General features: G+C 38.3%; 1 pseudogene; it reads left to right on the plus strand.

Annotated features, from left to right (window-relative positions):
• Positions 1 to 5,208: 5,208 nt before the first annotated feature.
• LOC112322333 (cleavage and polyadenylation specificity factor subunit 3 pseudogene) lies at positions 5,209 to 7,099 on the plus strand (annotated as a pseudogene).
• The last annotated feature ends 550 nt before the right edge of the window (positions 7,100 to 7,649 follow it).

Below are 7,649 nucleotides of genomic sequence, written 5' to 3' on the forward strand. Positions count from 1 at the left end.
AAACAGTGTGGAATTTCCTCAGAAAACTAAAAATGGAACTGCCCTTTGACCCAGCAATTCCGCTGCTGGGATTATACCCTAAGAACCCTGAAACACCAATCCAAAAGAGCCTGTGCACCCCAATGTTCATAGCAGCACAATTTACAATAGCCAAGTACTGGAAGCAACCTAAGTGCCCATCAGCAAACGAGTGGATCCAAAAACTATGGTATATTTACACAATGGAATTCTACGCAGCAGAGAGAAAGAAGGAGCTTATACCCTTTGCAATAGCATGGATGAAACTGGAGAGCATTATGCTAAGTGAAATAAGCCAGGAAGTGAGGGACAAATACCATATGATCTCACCTTTAACTGGAACATAATCAACAAAAGAAAAAAGCAAACAAAATACCACCAGAGACATTGAGGGGGGGAACTGTCTAGCAGTGTCCAGGGGGGAGTGAGGTGGGGACAGTGGGAAGAGGGGATTACAGGAACTACTATAAAGGACACATGGACAAAACCAAGGGGGAGGGTGGAGGTGGGGGAGGGAGGTGGGTTCAGCTGGGGTGGGGTGGAGGGATGGGGAGAAAAGGCATACAACTGTAATTGAATAACAAGAAAAATTTTTAAAAAAATGCAAAAAACCCTATACTAAATGTATTCATATCTATAAAAATAAATCTCTTTATGTTGGATTAAAAAAAAAGAAATCCAGTAAATAGAGACTGAATGCACAGTATAATGCATACAGTCGATAATATTGTACTGTAATTATCCAATGTGATAAGTATCGTTACAATGGCAGTCATACTACAATATATAAATGTATCAAAGTCACATACTCTACATCTTAAATTTACATAATGTTACACATCAAATTTATTCAGTTAAAGATAAAAAGAACTCCAGTAGAGGACTGACATTATTAATTTTCCAGTGTTCTGTTAAATTTGCAAGCACGCTGTTTAACCTGACTGCTGCTGTTAACTCACCCTTTTCCCTTTCACTGCCAGGACCCAACTTAACACATAACTTCCCCTTGTTCCTGCAGCAAATCCAAGGCTCGTACTCTGTGCTTCAAAGCCCGTGTGCCTTAGCTCCATCCATGTTTACGTGTACCATTTCAACTGTCTGTTCTACTTAATTTTTATTGGCTTCCCCTTAGAAAAGCTTTCTTAAAAAGTTTCTGTTGCCTAAGTACCCAAGAATTTATATATCCCACTATATCCCACATCTGGTCTTTTAAAAAGTCTTCCTAGATTAACCATATAATTTGAAAGTGGAGCTGATTCTTGACTAACACAGTATTTTCCAGAAGCTTTGTAGTCCCAGACAGAGACTGGTATCATTTCATGAGTTCATAGACAAGAGGCAGCAGTGTAAACATTCAAAGCGTGGACCCACGGCTTTGAATCTTCTCCGGGCTACTGACTGACTACCTGTTAGCCTACATTTCTTCATCTGGAGCACAGAGAAAACAATGATACTAGCCTCATTGGATTGCTATGAGGATTAAATAGTTAACTACATGTGATATGCTGTGAAGAGTGCCTAGAAAACCATTATTCTTCATTCTCTTATTATTTTATTTGATCACATAATTCCTGGGTAATTCTCACAGGTTTGAAATTATGCCATTGGATTTCTGTTAAAATAACATTTTTGAATTCAGTGCCACCTGGAACCAGGTGCTTCTTGAATTTAGTGCTATTCAAAATGCAAATTCTTGAAATGCAATGGCAGAAAAATATAATGCAGAGTAATGTACAGGATCTACATAAAAACTTTGTAATCATGTATCAAAGGAAAAGAAAGCCTTGTAACTAGCATATATGATGCAATATAATGTAAAGTAGCGTAATGTAATGAAATGTAATACAGACTTTTACTAGCCTCTTTTGTACTGTAAAAACAGGTAGTTTACAAAAGTGTACCTCCATTCTCTAGTTAGGCTGCTTTGGGTACCAGAGAAAATCAGTGACCTATTCTATCATCACTTGCAAATCGTAACAATTACTTGTGTTGAAAGGTTTCAAAGTCTAACTAGTAGTTAACAAAAAATCTTGAAAACTGAGACAAAGTGTTAATGGTCCTGTGAAGGTAAATCTAAAGGCATACTGACAGTTACAATTATTATTTTTGGCAGTATGGTTTTAGCAGGTCAAATATTGTAATTGGTTTTAGTACTTGGTGTTTGCTACACTATGATACAAATAGAATTATGAAATGTATGTAATTTATAATATATGACATTATTTCCCATATGACCCATATTGGTCACATTATCAAACATGCCGGTAGACTAATTCTAAGGTTGTCGCTTTTGTAATTTACAAAAAGATATTTAACTCTAAAGAAAGCCATTAAAGATGGCTTTCAGATCAAATACTTTTTGTAGGATTTTGTTAATTCATATTTTGAATGCTTGCTACTCATCTCCCTAAAATGCCGCTATGTACATACAGGTGAATTATTGACACGGCTTCTGAGGGGATCCTGTGGTTCTCTCCCGACCCAGAGTTAGGACCTGTCTTCCCATTTGAGAGGTGAAGTCAGCACCCAGGACCACAACCCACAACCCATATGCGAATTCTGTGACTTTAGTTGCCTTTCAGAGACCATTTGGATGAAAGGACTTGAAGGGCCGCAGGTCAGTTTTCTTTTCAGTGGCCCACGAAACTATGGGGAGGAAAGGAGTATTTCTGAAATACTCTTTGGAAATAATTAAAGGAAAATGAGTCTTTTAAAAAAATTAGCTGAGAATCTTTCTTGGAGACAAAGAATAAGGTAGATAAAAAGGGACTTATAATTTGTCATGAGGTTGTTAACAAGGATGAACTATGTTAGTGTTTATAAAGGGCTCAGCGTAGTGTGCGGCAGACAGCAAGCACAGTGGGTTATGAGGTTGCTCAGCAAGGGTACTCGGGGTAGAGTGGACTGGTGGATACCCTTCTTCTCCCCTTTTAGACTCTCATTTCTCTTCGTCCTTCTTTTTATTCTCCAACTGCTCTCAGACTTGTGACTGGATTCCCACTGGTGCTAGGTAGTGGGGCCTGTGTGCATTTGATAGCTATTACACAGTAGTCCAAATACATATTTTTCTAAGTTTCAGGGACTCAAATTACAAGATTTTATAATAATCTTATAATTTTGAATAGATATGTAATCAATCTAGGAGCTATAGATAGACTTAAAATGGAAATTAAGTCACTTTGACATGTGTGCACACACATACATGTATATGTATACACACATGTGCGCACACACATACACACATGCACACACATACACACGTGCATACAATGTGTGGAAGGGATTTTGAGCTGGAAACAAACCATCATCCAACAGGAGACCATGGGACAAGCCATGAATTTATAAGATGGGAAAATGGGAATGAGGATATAATAATAATATAATTACAAAGTAATAAAGTGTTATTACTTTGCATTTAGTGTTAATTTTTGTAGGAAAGAAGGCTTGTAGCATGGAAGGGAGAGTGTGTACATTTTAAAATTTTATGCCAGTTATAAAATAAATATATTTCATGCATTAAAATCTATAAAGTATATCGTATTTACAGGAGCAGGTCCCAGTCTTAGGGTAAATTCTGTTTCCTGCAGTTGTATTTTTATATCACCCCAAATCCTTGTGAGAACCAATTAGTGTCCACAACTTGCCATGTTCCTGTTAAGTAAACCTGGCACAGGAACATCCAGCTAATCCCTTGGCAGCCTTGTGTGAAGTACTTCGGAAGCCTGGTACATCCTTGCTCCAACCTTATGGCATTTGAGCCAGCTTTGGCTACTGGCTATTGGCCCTTTATTGTGCGCTGGGGAATTTCTGGCACAAAACAAGTCTTGGATATTAATGAGCAAGGGACACAAAGTGACTTTTTTGAGCTCTCCTTTAAGTCCTGATCTTTAGACCTTCAGAAAAATTGTCCTCAACTTCATAAACACATGGACTAGAACTCTCTTAAACATGAAGTACTCAATTGTGTCAAATACAAAAATGAGTAATACTATCATTAAAAATAAAATATTCTCAAACAAGAGACCGCTGATTAAAAGCAGAATGCTGGGAACAGACTGCCTGATTTGCAAACAAATCAGACATCCTTTGGTTCACTTCTCTCTGTTCCCACATATCACGTTTGCCATCGTTTGGGTGCTCAGGAATCCTGGGATGCCTTCACATGGCCTTTGGTAGTGGAGTTGTGGGGCAATCAACTAGTACTACATGGGATCTTGCCACCCCTAAATGTCACATCATGAAGGGAGTGGGAGTGATGCAGGTGGTGGAAGGGGTGCCCCGCAGGAGGACAGGGCACATACGGCTGCCTCTTTTGTAGCTGGGAAAGAAAGGGCAGCACAGCATGTGGGTCTGACAGGGTCGGGCAGGTCTGAGTTCTGGTCCAACTTCCCCACTGACTCTGTGCAACCTTAATCGAGCTAGTTGGCCTTCCCTATCTCAGTTTTCTCACCTGTGAAATGGTGATAACAGCACTCACCCCAGAGGGCCATTATGAGGATTAAAGGAAATAATAAATGTACAGCATTTAGCACACCCTCTGGCTCATACATGATAAACCTTTAATACATGTTAGCTAATAAATACTCCCTGCTCTTTGCTACTATCCTGGAAGTATTGATGCTACCAACTGGTTCTTTCTGAAAAGTTTGTCTCTAAATAAAGGTAAAAGCCACATTGAGTAAATTTGGAAGAGGCCATATTCCCTGAGACCAGCAGAAAGTCATAGTTCTTGATTGACTTTGTTGCATAAAATCTTTTGATGAAGAACAGATGAAACTGTAATAAATGGTACATTAATACTTATATAAATTCACTTTTATTAGGCTTGCCAGATAAAAATACAAGACACCCAGTTAAATTTAAATTTTAGGTAAACAATGAATAATCTTTTAGCATAAATAGGTACCAAATACTACAATTGAATGTACTTATGCTACAAACGATGAACATTTATTTGTAATTCAGATTTAACGGGGTGGTTATTTCTTTGGTTTTCCTTGGTTAGGCTTCCAATTTAGAAATGCTCCTGTGACCTGTTCCTCACCCCTGCTTTGCCTTCAGACTTCTGAGGTGTCTGGGATTCCCACAGAGGAGAGTGACCTGCTGCTTCTTACCCAGCTCCAAGGGGAGACCCTTGTATTATTCTGGATAAGACCATGTATTATTCTGGAGTTCAAAAGAAGAAAAATAATGTTGGACTGTGGGATCCACTCTGGCCTAGAAGGAATGGATGCTCTTCCTTTCATCAATTTAGTTAACCCAGCTGAGACTGGTCTCCTACTAGTCACTTCCATTTGGATCTCTGTGACACTCTACCCAGATTTCTACAGAAGACAAGTTTCAAAGGAAGAACATTTATGACTCATGCTACAAAAGCTATTTATAGGGGGCTTCTTTTGGATTATGTCAAAGTCAGCAATATATCAGCAGGTGACATACTGTATACTGAGACAGATTGGGAAGAGAGCAGGGACAAAACAAACGGTCAGTTTTGTTACCACTTGGGCCATGTTCTAGGAGCTACTATGTTCACGCCTGAGATTGCAGGCCTGACGCTTTTGTATATAGGTGATTTCTGAAGATGAAAAGATGGACACTAAATGGAAGCTGAAATTCCTACTATTACACTGATATTCTTATCATCGAGTCTATTTGTGGGACCCATATCCATGAAGAGCATGAAGAGTGAGAAGCGAGATTTTGTAACACAATTCACGATATAAACAGAGGGGGCAGAGGTCTCATTCTTATCTTTGCTCTTGGAAGGGCTCAGGAGCTGCTCTTGATTTTAGATGAGTACTGGCAGAATCACCCAGAACTCTACAATATGTCGATGAATTATTTTTGGCCAAATAGTATATGGCTGTAGACCAGACATACATAAATGCCATGAATGACAAAATCCACAAACAGATCAACATCAGAGACATTAGTAACCTTAAGAGCATGGATCATTTTGATGAATTGGTCCCAGCATTGCAACGGCCTCCCGAGCCATGATGCAAAGTGGCTTGTCCAGAGGGCTCTTTGAAAGCTGGTTCTCTGATAACAGGAATGGCATCATAATGGCAGGGTACTGTGTAGAAGGGACACTTGCCAAGCACATCATGTCTGAACCCACGTCTGAACATCACGTCTGAAGAGATCTCTACCATGCTTGGATTGAAGCTAGCATTGAAAATGTCTGTTGATTACATTTTTTTCTCTGCTCACACAGATTATCAGCAAACCAGTGAATCTATTCTTGCTTTGAAATCTCCTCATATGATTTTAGTCCATGGAAAACAGAATGAAATGGCCAGATTGAACGCAGCCCTGATTGGAGAATATGAAGATAATGACATAGTTCACATAGAGGTTCATAATCGGAATACAGAAGTAGTGACCTTGAACTTCAGAGGAGAAAAATTAGCCAAGGTCATGGACTTTTTAGTAGACAAAAAATGAGAACAAGGCCAGCAGGGGTCAGGAAAACTTGTTAAAAGAAACTTTCATTATCACATACTTTCTCCTTGTGATCTTTCCAATTATATGGGCTTGGCTATGAGCACTGTGAAACAGACCCAAGCCATTCTGTATACCGGTCCTTTTACTTTGCTGTACCAGCTACAGAAATCAGGTGATACAGAAGAATTAGAAATTCAAGAAAAACCTGCTTTGAAAGTGTTCAAAAAATATTACTGTAATACAGGAACCAGGAATGGAGGTATTAGAATGGTTAGCAGACCCTTCCAATGATATGTATGCAGATACAGTAACAACCGTGATGTTAGAAGTTCAGACAAACCTCAAAATAAGGAAAGGTGTGGTCCAAAGGTCTCTAAAAAAATTAGAAACGCACATTTGTAGCAGGAGGTCAGGGATCATGCTCCAGGACATATTTGGAGTGGACTGTGTAAGTGTAAAATACGGCTCTATTCTTAGTGTTACAGTGGATGGAAAAACTGCTAATATAAACCTGGAGACTCACACTGTGGAGTGTGAGAAAAGAAGTGGAGATGACCAGCCTATCCGATAAATGGTGAAAGTGGCCACACAGAGACTGCATGAGGCCCTCACACAAGCTCTGTGGCTATGCTGAAACTTTTTGTAATGCTTGAATTTCCTGTCACTAAAATGAAATACACTAATCTCTTTGTGGTATCTTATTTACTTTTGACATAAAATGGCTTTTACTCCAAGAGTTTGAATCCCATTAAATTACTAACTTGTCTATTACTTAAGAACTCCTGAATAAACTGTTATTTTAGAATTTATTGATTCCATTTCTAGGCATGTATGGTGCTCCCAATTATACCTTAAAAATCTGCTCATAGCAACTGAAAAAAATTTTAACTGAGTGTCCTGCATTATAATTATCTCAATCTGGAAATTCTAACCTTTATATTCACTCTTTTCTGATATGGTATTTAGCTTTGTTCTTTTTCTTATAGATACTTTTTCTCATAAATGGTAATTTATCAACTTTTTTTGCCTTAATAATGTTAAATTGTGTATAAAGTATTAACACAATTTAGAATTTTATGAGATGAGAAAAATTTATGAGATGCAAACAAAGGCTAACTAATCCAAGTTATATAACCCAGTTATATAATAATACTTTCCATGTTTCAGATAAACTTGGTACTAAT

The sequence above is a fragment of the Desmodus rotundus genome, chromosome 4 (genome assembly GCF_022682495.2).
Source record: "Desmodus rotundus isolate HL8 chromosome 4, HLdesRot8A.1, whole genome shotgun sequence".
Taxonomy (NCBI): domain Eukaryota; kingdom Metazoa; phylum Chordata; class Mammalia; order Chiroptera; family Phyllostomidae; genus Desmodus; species Desmodus rotundus.